Consider the following 11,191-nt stretch of genomic DNA (forward strand, 5'->3'; position numbering starts at 1 on the left):
ACATGTAAGGTGTGCTTCTCAGCAGCGATTTTCAGTACACTTGGCTACAATTGGCGAATGGCAGCAAAGCAGCGCGTCGAGTATCGTTATAATGCTTCGATGCTGATCGTATAACTGCTGATAGATCGTGACGTGCACGCTGCGATAATATTTACAGCGAAACTATATATAGCTTGTTTCTAGCGGATCGATGTGCGTAGGCTAAAGACAGGGGCCGACCCCGAAGATAGTGCAATACTGCGCCGACCCGTGGTGGAGGTGAAGCACGCTTCAAGCAGTCCGCCAACTTGCAAAAATAAGTTTATTCTCTTGGGCCCAAATGCAACCCGTATCAGATATTAGGCTGATAAGAACAGATACTCCACATTGATCGCGTCGGCCGTGTCTTCGTTCGCACCGCTCTCTCTTTGTTGGCGTTTCAAGCGCTCGCGTAGTTACTTTCATTCCGCTCTACCGTGGAAGCGGTCCCGTCGAAAAGACACGCGTGTTTACTTTCCTCCGGCTCCTGGGTAGGGAGCCGGTAAGGAGCCGGTAGGGAGCCGGTAGGGAGCCGGTAGGGAGCCGGAATTCCCCACAATCCCCCTACCAAGGTAGGGGGATTGTGGGGAACCAATTTGGTGTGGCCTGTGTTGTGTGCGACCGCTTGTGGTTTTCCAGTGATTTCACAACCATTAGTTCACTGCAGGATGTCGAACAACACACGATAGCCTTGCCTACGGTGAAGCAGTGTGTGCCCTTGAGCGTAATGAGGTGCGTGTCTGTTCTACGTGAAGGGATTCGTTAGTAAAATGCGTTGTCCCGGGTTTTGCAACAATACATGTGTATGTATACCCCCCAGTGCGTCATTACCTTCCGTGGCTCATCTTCTGCTGGAGGAGCGACAAGTCGCGCCTCGCCTGCCATATGTGCACGCAGCATTTGACGCACGGCACTGTACAGTTCGCCACTAAAGGCCTACATACACAGCTTCACTGGTCACGTACTTTCGCAGAGTGGAATGGCCGTGAATTTTTTTGTCGTTCTTGTACACGTGTTGTGTCTTGGCGCCAGTTACTTTCTTTTCGTACCGTGGTGGCTACTGGTTCCCTTAGCGTCCTCAGCGTGATATGGAAGCTCGGTGTAGAATGAAGGAGCTGCGATGTCGTCCCGGGCCCACTTTTGATTAGTTTAATTTTATCACCGTTACTTCGCTCAGTAATGTGACGATAGAACTGCTGATTGTCGTGGCCCCAAACTGCAGTCATGCCCTTGAAACCATCGGCATGTGGGGCCCACATCGACAAACTTTTTACCTGCAGTGGCACATCATCTATGCGAGACCCTCCAGTAGCAAAAAACGGAAATGTGTTTCATACAGTTGAATCAGGGAAGATGTCTTGGATTTATTCCCGGTACGTCCATCCCCAAGAAGTTTGCTTAACGTTTGGTGTTAATGGCGTTACGTGTTCACTGACATTGTTCAAGTAGATATCGGAGCCATTCATGGTACTTATCTCTTCTCTGAAAATGGTTGCCTCAGGGCGTCCGTCTGCGGTCACAAGGCCGTGGTTTGACATTATTGAGGTTATCCCGGTATGTGCCTATAGAGTGGTGAAATTTCTGGAAACTCGAAAACTTGTTGTATGGTAGCGAAATAAATTTCATTTTTTTTTGTTTTACGAGCCAAGATCACGAGCTGATTAAGAAGCATGCCGCATTGGGAGACTCCGGATTATTTTGGTCTCCTGGTGCTCCTTAACCTGCTCCCAATCTACGGTACACAGGCGTTTTTGCATTCCGCCCATACAAGTGCTGCCCCTTCAGCCGCAATATAACCCGGAACATCGAGGTGAGCAGCGCCAGGCCATATCTATTGGCATACTACGGAGCGTCTCTGGTTGGTATTGTGCTCACGTCGGAAGGTCACTGACACTCCCTTGCACGTAATGGTCACAGGCCGTCGTGTTCTTGCGCAGGCGAATAGGTTAATGTGAAGAAGGGCACGTCAGGGCTCAAGCAGCATCCTGACCAATAGAAAGCACGGTGACTGCATCTATCTCCAAGATGCAGGCGGACAACACTCAAAACTTTGCCGGTGTGGAGTAATATGCTAACAGTCGAGTGAAATTTTCTGGAGTGACAAAGATATCCTACGGGTTGGTTCGTGACATTTACGATGCCGTCGTTCATCTAGCACATTGGAGAGTATGCTTCATGCAAAATGTGGAGTTATATCTTATGCTGTCAATTGGTATTTAAAAGATGCAGCTGGCACCTAGACGTTCGCACCAGGCAGGTGAGAAGTACGTAAACATTAGTGAAGCCGGTACATACAACTACAACCGAAACTGCAAGAAAAGAAGAAATGTCTCTCTAATGCACAAATAAAAGGCAGTGCTATAGGTGAAGCCGAAGTATTTTATCTTTGTAGGCGTTTAGCTAAAGTAAGCATATATTCATTCAGACACAAGAGGTTGGCGTAAGTTTTGGTTCTTTCATGTGCGCAGCCATCTATAGAAACACAGAAATTCAGGCGCGATGAAGCTTCACAAGCGCATTCAATTTAGAAGTTGCTGGCAACTTACTGAAACACCTACTTCAAATATTCAGCAGACAGACCCTTGTGGAGTTACGGTAGTCGTAACTACTACAACCTAAGAAACAAAAGTCGGAGAAAACTTGTTTGTGTCTTGAGGTGGGCTGGGTACTCACATTAATCATGGCCAACCAGTTTACATTGCCTCAATGTTCATAAAAAGATATCGGCTTCGTGTACATATATACAGCCTTCGAATTGGCTCCGATGTTGATTCGATTATAAGTGAAGAAGAGCCTGAGTTTTCATTTTCCTCGTTGTATTAAATGCGCGAAGTATTTCATCTTGTCACAAGAGGAATAACTTGGTTCTTGATATGCAGTGATTCACTTCTTGCGAAAGCCTATTCCTGCAGTTCCTCCAGCGCCACCTCCAAGGGCGGACGCTTCGTTGGGAGCCATGATGATCACAGCTGAAAACGAAAACCGTACATTTACTTTAGGTTTTTAGATGGAAATTCTTATCTTAGCGTGCTCGCTGGGTGCAGCAAGCAATGTAAAAGTGCTTCAAACTAGATAGAAGTATGGCACTCTAGCTTTCATTTACCCTTTGCGTATGCTGCCACAGTTCTGGATATCCATCGCGCGAAGTCGTTGTCGCTCCTTAGAAAGGTAATAATATTTAGGCACTCTTATTTTCCTGAATTAGCATCGACAGCCTTCCTACCCCCTCCCCCCCCCCCCCACCTCCTATGCTCAAGCCAACATGCTTACTTGGCCAGAGTGTAAAAGCATGCGTTTTGAGACGCTCTAGTAGCGGCCGCAACAATTTGTTCTCTCTTATCACACAGGTATTCACATGGAATTTGCCTGAAATGAAGCAGGTCAATTTCCTTCAAAGCAATAGCGGCTTTCATTGGGCCTTGAGACTACTTCCGTTGAAACATAGCTCAGCGCTCGCACATGTGGCTCAACGCAGAACCGAGCCGGCAATGCAACATTTCCAAGGAGGCCACGAATTTGACTTTAGCATGTAACAAGCACAGCACCGACCAAGACCGTTATAAACAATGAACCCGACTTTACTCATGATTGGGTGGTCATTTGGCAGTTCGCACAAGGCTACTGTGCTTCTTGTGTTCGTTGACATTAAATTGCTACTGGGATACTTTTAAAATGGGCAATAGATTCAACAGTAGGAAATACTTTTATATATTAAAAGGGGTGTTTCCCATTCCTTCCCATCAAGATAGAAGTGAAAGAACGCGTAATCTTGATAATAAGCCTAATGACACTTGGTTTTGATTTGCATCTCACCACAATAAAAAGAAAAGAAAGACCTATTCGTACGTTGTCTCTGCAGGAAAAAAAAACCGCTGCATTTGATGTCAGACGACTACAGCTCGGTGACTAATGTCGCAAGAAAATCATGTCTTGTCGACTCAAAAAGCAATATCACGTGTTCCATGCAGTAATTCCTTAGCGAAACAATGCATAACACGACAAGCACCTGGTGTGCGATGATGTACTCAGAAGCATTTGATGATGGATCTCTCGTTCTGAATAGAAGGTTTGGATTTAATGATGTCCGTCCTTGTGGCTCTTATATTCTACGAGGAGTCATTGCGGTTTGCCAATTTAGCAGCTAATAAGGGAACCGAAGGCCGCAATTTAAGCGAAAGCGCAGTTTTTGTGACATGCAATTATTTTCGCTTGACAGCCTTCATTCATAAACCAATCAGAAACGTGAGCGGCGAAACATGACCCCGATAATTCGAAAAAACACAATCATGTTCTGCTAATTGAAGGAGGAGGTAATTGAAAATCAGTAAAATAGATTTGCTTTCTATTTCCGGTTACATTCAGGACAGGACGTACGATATACATGATGAGTGAAAAGAGAATACTTTTGTCCCTTATTCACTTCTTGAGGTTCATGTAGCTTTACCACTGAAAGCACAAATGCCTGAATTTGCACTCAATGAGTTTTGTTCAGGCATCGCGAAAATACGATGGGCACACTTCTGAGGATTTAGGGATTTTGATCAGGATGTATGACAAAGACCGCAAATCACACGGATAGCTGTAATGCATGATCCGGCCCATATAAAGAAGGCTGTTGCTAACATGCGACTGGTTCCAAAATTAGGCCATTTTTCTATGCCTAACTGAGCAGCCGCATGCTTAGCCGTCGCCTGAAAAAACTTCAGTGTATGTTTCTTCTAGTATTGCCTTATTAATGATTGTAAAAAATCTGTGTACCCGTCATCTCACAACATCGTAGCCGTCTCATGGCACCGACATTGAGCCTATTTTGGGCATATAAACGTCTTGTCAGCACAAACGATTGTATTTGGCTGCTGCTTTTATTTCTTAATGTTAAGTTGTAAGAATGTTTTTTATTCGCTCTTTAATGCTTTTTCACGTTGTGTCCATTTTGTGCTAATATACGTGTGCTTGGGCAAAATGATTTTGTTTCAAGCTTGTGCACGCAGAATTTATTGGTTTGTACACCTTATCGATTTTCAATTGCCGTTACTTTCTACGTTGTAGCTCTACCCAAAATGTGAGGCTGTAATCGATGACCTTAAAGGTCACTTAACCTTTAATAAAAGGGACATAAATATTCCGCGAAATATATCACTATTAGGCATAGGCGGGTGTTCGAAACGCCTGTTTAAGCTGCTTGCATGAGGTTAATTGTTGCCTCGCTTTTGTAGCCATGTTTAAAGAAAAAGCTACGTCATTGCTTCTGCGATGTTTTCGCTGAACAACCTGTGCAGAACTTCGCTTTTCTAACGAACAGTAGCACTCGTGCGTATTACACGTTGCCGGTCTTTGAAGCGGCCGAACGTGTATGTTGGTTGTTGAGTCAATCTCATGCGGAAAAAGGATTGCCTGCGCAAAGGCTCCTGATAACATTTCTTCGTTTAAGTTATGCAAATAGACGCGCCCTTCATCTGTAGACACACATGTTGCGCGCAGCAAATATATATGTATATATTCTTACAGTCAGTGACAGGATGAACAGTTCAGCAGAGCTATAAAAAGATAAAATATGATCATGAACTATAACGAATGTACAGAGTTCAAATGTGCCACACAGCCTCTTGAACAAATGCGTGCGAAATCCCGAAACGAGTCATTTGCGATAGAAATGTACTGTCTTCCCGAAAAAAATAGTAGGACATTTTGGTTAGACGCGACAGTATAGTTTTGTAAACTAAGCTTTCTACAGCTTCTGAAGGCCGGCCATTCTTGCATACTATTAAATTGCTTGTTTAGATTTAACCTGATGAAAAAGGTAAGTCCATAAATTTTGTGTTTTTACATGATAAGCTACAATCGGAGGAGAAGGTACGCCTTAAAAGGGGACTCCAGAATAATTGTTACCTCTCGGGTACTTCGCCGCGCATCTGAATCTTACTACACAACACTATAGCCTCTGGATTTCTGTTGCAGGTGAATTAAGCTGAGGCTTATTGGTCTTTTCTATACATGAAAAATACCCACGCTTGGCAAGTGCTATTACCATTGATATTATTCACATTACTACTTTTTATGTTTAAGGGGCAAGCAACGAAAAACTTAATATTTGTGGAAACTTTACAAAAAGCGCGAGAAAAATGAACGATTAAATGTTGTCCCGTATTATGTAGTTGCCTGATATAATTTCTGCAAATGTTAGATTGGCGTCTCTCCGAGAGTAACATGCAAGGTACATGTTGTTTAGTATCGCTTGTGTAACATTTCTTATGGTAGTGTTGTCCTTCGTATCCATCGTTCCTTGCTCAAAAACGCAACCTTAAAATGCGTTACTTATAGCCAGACTCCGGATCCAACGTTTTGGAGGTGAAAAGCGGTAGGAAGAACGGTCATGGTAAATGTCTAATTCATTCTCGTAAAAAAGGCTTCGAAAGCCGCGTCGGATTCCTCCCCAAGTTTGTCAGTGTATGTCTGGATTCGTACGCAGAAGAAAACTTGACCTTGTCCTGAAATAGTTCTAAAGTACGTTTCAGCTGAGCAATGCACATTCAATGCGGCATTTTTGAGTAGCTACTTTGAGCTTGCGTTTCTTGGTGTCAAAGCAAGCACACCCTCCTATAGTAGTTCCATATAATAATAAAGGTTGCCACAGGGAAGCGCACCTTCCTCTACGACGTCACCTAAAAATTATCCAGCCATAAGCATTTCTTTTACAAAGAAAGAACTTGATGTGACTTTCTGCCTCATCCTAACCAGGAAAGCCTGCAATGAAATTGCCCTTCTTTTTCCTTAATACTCAACTTCGAAGTAAGCATTTTTCTGTCATATTTCAAGGTGGTAAGTTGTTTGGCTGTGGAACTCGAAATTTCAAGCATGAATTTCGAAGTGTTTCTGCCGGCGAATATTAATTGCCTAGATTTTTTATCAGGCGGAAAATTTTAACACCTAAATTTCGACTACAGAAGAAAGGTGCCAGTATAGTAGCACATAATTTTTCGCAAATGGTAAAAGACCCCATTTTAAGCTTACAAGAAATCCAGAAGATAAAACAGAAGAACACTATCCAGTTAGGGGTGCTGAAGATAAAAGGCCTCACCAAATCCGCTCCATAAATTTTAAACAAACAATATATTGTCCCGTGTTCAAATCACTTATGGAAGACGCATGCCACGAAGGCATTTTGTCCACACTAGAATTTGAGATCGCCAAGGCTGTGCACGATGCTATACGTTCATTTCGGCCATTAGAGAAATGCACAGATTTTGATTCGGAAAAACAGAGCCTCCGTGCAATCCGCCGGCGAGCGGAGCGATGGTACAGACGGACTAAATCGGTCTACGACCTTAGAGAGGCCAGACACATTCAAAAGAAAATTCAGCGTCGCCTTGCTGTACTGCAAAATCAACGCTTGAAATTGTTTTGTGAGTTTCTCGATCCGCGTAAACCTCTGTCGGTTGTCTGGAGAACAATCCGTGAACTTTCAACAGCTCCTCAACAGCGTCGTCCATTTAAGACTCTAGCCCTAAATCAAGTACGCCGAGAAGTCGAGGTAGCCGAAGATTACTGCGCGAGGATCACGGGTCCGGCGCTCACGTATTCACCTTGCGCACCTATTCCCCATTGTCCCGCACCCTTGCTCCAGAGATTCTCGTATGGACGCTGCGTTCTCCATCGAAGAACTGGAGGTCGCACTTGATGGGCGTAGGCGATCTTCGTCACCAGGACACGATGGCATCACATGCTTTGCGCTTGCAAACCTTGGTAAAGATGCCAGATATGCCCTTCTTGGCCTATACAACGCATCATGGCGTGACGGCCTGGTCCCTACAACGTGGAAATACAGTCGGATTGTACCACTCCTCAAGGCTGGCAAATCCCCGTTGGAATTGTCATCTTACCGTCCAATAGCACTGGCCAGCTGTGTCGGCAAGGTAATGGAGATAATGATCCTTACACGGTTAGATTGGTACTTGGAATTTTACAACGTCTATCCAGAGGTAATGGCTCGTTTTCGACGCGGTCGCTCGTCAATTGATAGCGTTAACGTGTCAATATGACATGCATCAGTTGTAGGAAAGGCCATATATGCATGCGCTATTTGTGGAAAGGCCACGGAACGGTATGTATGCAAATACGAAGTGGGCACGGCACTTGGCTGGCAAGCAAGATGCCTAAACCTCTTTTGCACACTCTGCCAAGATTTTTTTTACGATGTAGAAAGGGAGCCGAATGAAATCGCTTTCTTTTGCTCCATGTGCGACTCTTTGGAAATGGAAGCTTGGAATTCGCATTGCCCGGATGTGGTGCCCCGGATGGCGTCATCCACTACCAGTCCATAAAAGGAACATAGGCTCAAAGCGCACGGTACCTGGTTGACAAGTAAGGCGCCTAAATCACCATTGCTGCCTTTGCAAGGTAGTCAATACTCTACACATCGTTGTGATAGTAGGCGCTTGGTAGTGCTTCCGGGTCCTCGTTTATGCTGTGTAATTGTGGTGAATTCCTAGCCAATGTTGCTCTTGTTGCTGATAGATGAAGGTGTTGAGGAAAATGTGGGCGAGAGAACCGCTCAGATATGAGAGGAAATTCTTGCGAATCAAAACGCATTTGACCGCAAGATAGTTGCCATGAAGAATGAAATAGCGGAAGCGAAGCCTAAGCTCATTAGCATGCAAAATATGCTAGCAGCATGAAATGGAAGGTAAAATGATTTAATTGGCGACCACCATTCAAAAACAATAATCAACTTAGTGGAGTACGAAAATGGAACCAGCCGCACTAATTTTTCGGTGTTTGCCCATTCTGAAAGCGCATATCAATCAGTATCACAACTAACCCTTGGAAAGAACACGATGTGGATAAATTTAATTGCTAAAGCTCTAGACGTGGAAGTAAGCGCGGTAAAAATAGTCAAGAAGTTTGGCAAGCCAAACCTTGAAGAAAACACTACAAGAAAAAACACGACGTCCTCAAAAAATATTCAAAGCGAAAGAGATCTTGAATGAATGTATTGTGCGATTTTACGTGCCAAAATCGTGATTTGATTATGAGACACACCGTAGTGAGGGACTCGGGATTTATTTTGACCACCTGGGTGTCCTTAACGTGCTCCGAAATCACGGGACATTGCTATATTTGCCCTTCGGCCCCTGTGAAATGTGGCCGCCACGGCCGGAATTTTATCCCACGACGTCGTGGTTTTCACTGTAACGCCGTAGCCGCTAAGCCACCACGTTGCGTAAGAGTTTCATCAGGAGAGGCAAGGACTATGCGAAAAGGACCGCGAACATGCGAAAGAAGTTTACAGAAAGGGGTGCTTTGGAAAGGGCCACAGGAACAAATGTGCCCCCCACCCCCCATGTCATAAAAAACTCCGGATAAACGATCAGCTACACATGTGGGATGACATTATACCGCTGCTTGCACTCAAGCAAACGAGATATTGGTCCAAGCAAAAGAACAGAGCACGTTGTCCCAAGCACCTTGCATAGATTTGATTGGTCATGCAGCACAGTTAATGCATCAAAATTTTTCCAAGATTGCTTTGGTTCAACACTCGCAATCGAGTGAACGAATCTGCTGAAATTGAGCATTTTTGGCTTTTATATGACTCCCGCGTAACCATAATAGCAGAAACATGTTTGCTCGGAGAGGTAAGGAGTGAACCTATGGTTCGTTTCGATTACAAAATATTTAGAAAGGGCCAAAGCTAACATGGTGGTGGTTATTGCAGTACAGTTCAATGATACCCAATGTTACGTAGGCTGATTTAGATTTTCTAGAAACTCTCTATTATTTATATACTTGAGTTAGAAAGAATTAGAATAGAGTTCGAAAGAATTTACATGGCGGAAGCGCGTTTTATTTCCTCAAGCTACCATAGGACGGACTCAGTGACGCTGGTGTTAGTCTTCTGATTTAGATTTTCTTGAGGTATGCAGAATAAAGTAAAGAATAATGGTACTCCTTCAGATTATGGAAAACCAAATAAGATTATTATTATTGTTATTATTATACAAGACTAAAGGTGTACATATCTGCATGCTCCTGACGTAAGAAATTAACGAACCGACCACGATTAAGGTATACAAGAGTACCGAGCTCTTCGGGATACACTTCGCTACTCATTTTTCAGTGGTGTGATTGCAATGTGGAATACTCTTTAAGGCGCTAATGTTGACCTGAAATAAATCGGTGGACTTTAGCAAGCTTTGGTGGATGCGTAGTTGCATAAATTACCGATTTCATTAGGATGTCCCGATCAATGAACAAGATTTGGGGTACATTGTACATAATTTGATGTAAGTAAGAGTATCTTGCTCTGTTTTGGGACCCTCAAAGAGGGCCAACATTATTATTAAAATCATGAACTAAATAAAAAAAATTGCATGTCGCGAAATTCTTATGGGAACGGATTACCGGTGAAGCTGTTTAGGCTGCATACACTCTCACATCATACATTCTCCATACGACACCACACTACGCCCACACAAGCGCCGCCGCGGTCACCATACCTCTCATGAATGTACCACAACCTAAGTGGCACTGCGGCAGCACCTCCGACGCGCGGGACAATATAACCAAAGAAGTGCAGGCCACTTGCACAGGAACCGTCGCCAAACTCTTTCCTTCCCTGCCCTTAGTCCTCTCCACTGCTGCAACGCTTTCGCCACAATCTTTCTCCCTTACCCCTACCCTTCTCCATTCGAGCAGCGGCGGCACCTCCGACGCGCGTCACGTTATAAGCACAAAACCGCAGGTCAAGTGCGTAGGCACCGTAGCCACACCCTTTCCGCCTATCCCCCAAATGGTCGACTGCGTGCGCATTCCGGTCCACGATACGGGCGCAACCGCCCGACGTACCCCTTCCGGGAACGCATGTGCGGAATGCATACGTGGGCTCGAGGTAAACAGCTTCACTGTAAAATAAAGAAACCTGTCATGCCATTGGGGACAATTGGAATGTAATTTTAACATGGAGCACAAAACATGTAAGGTGTGCTTCTCAGCAGTAACTTTCAGTACACTTGGCTACAATTGGTGAATGGCAGCAAAGCAGCGCGTCGAGTATAGTTATAATGCTTCGATGCTGATCGTAGAACTGCTGATCAATCGTGACGTGCACGCTGCGATAATATTTACAGTGAAACTGTATATAGCTTGTTTCTAGCGGATCGATGTGCGTAGGCTA

At 44.3% G+C, this 11,191-nt stretch overlaps 1 pseudogene; it reads right to left on the reverse strand.

Moving 5' to 3' along the window:
* Positions 1-204: 204 nt before the first annotated feature.
* LOC126523767 (U2 spliceosomal RNA) lies at positions 205-385 on the reverse strand (annotated as a pseudogene).
* Between the last annotated feature and the right edge of the window lie 10,806 nt (positions 386-11,191).

Source organism: Dermacentor andersoni, chromosome 6 (assembly GCF_023375885.2).
Source record: "Dermacentor andersoni chromosome 6, qqDerAnde1_hic_scaffold, whole genome shotgun sequence".
NCBI lineage: Eukaryota > Metazoa > Arthropoda > Arachnida > Ixodida > Ixodidae > Dermacentor > Dermacentor andersoni.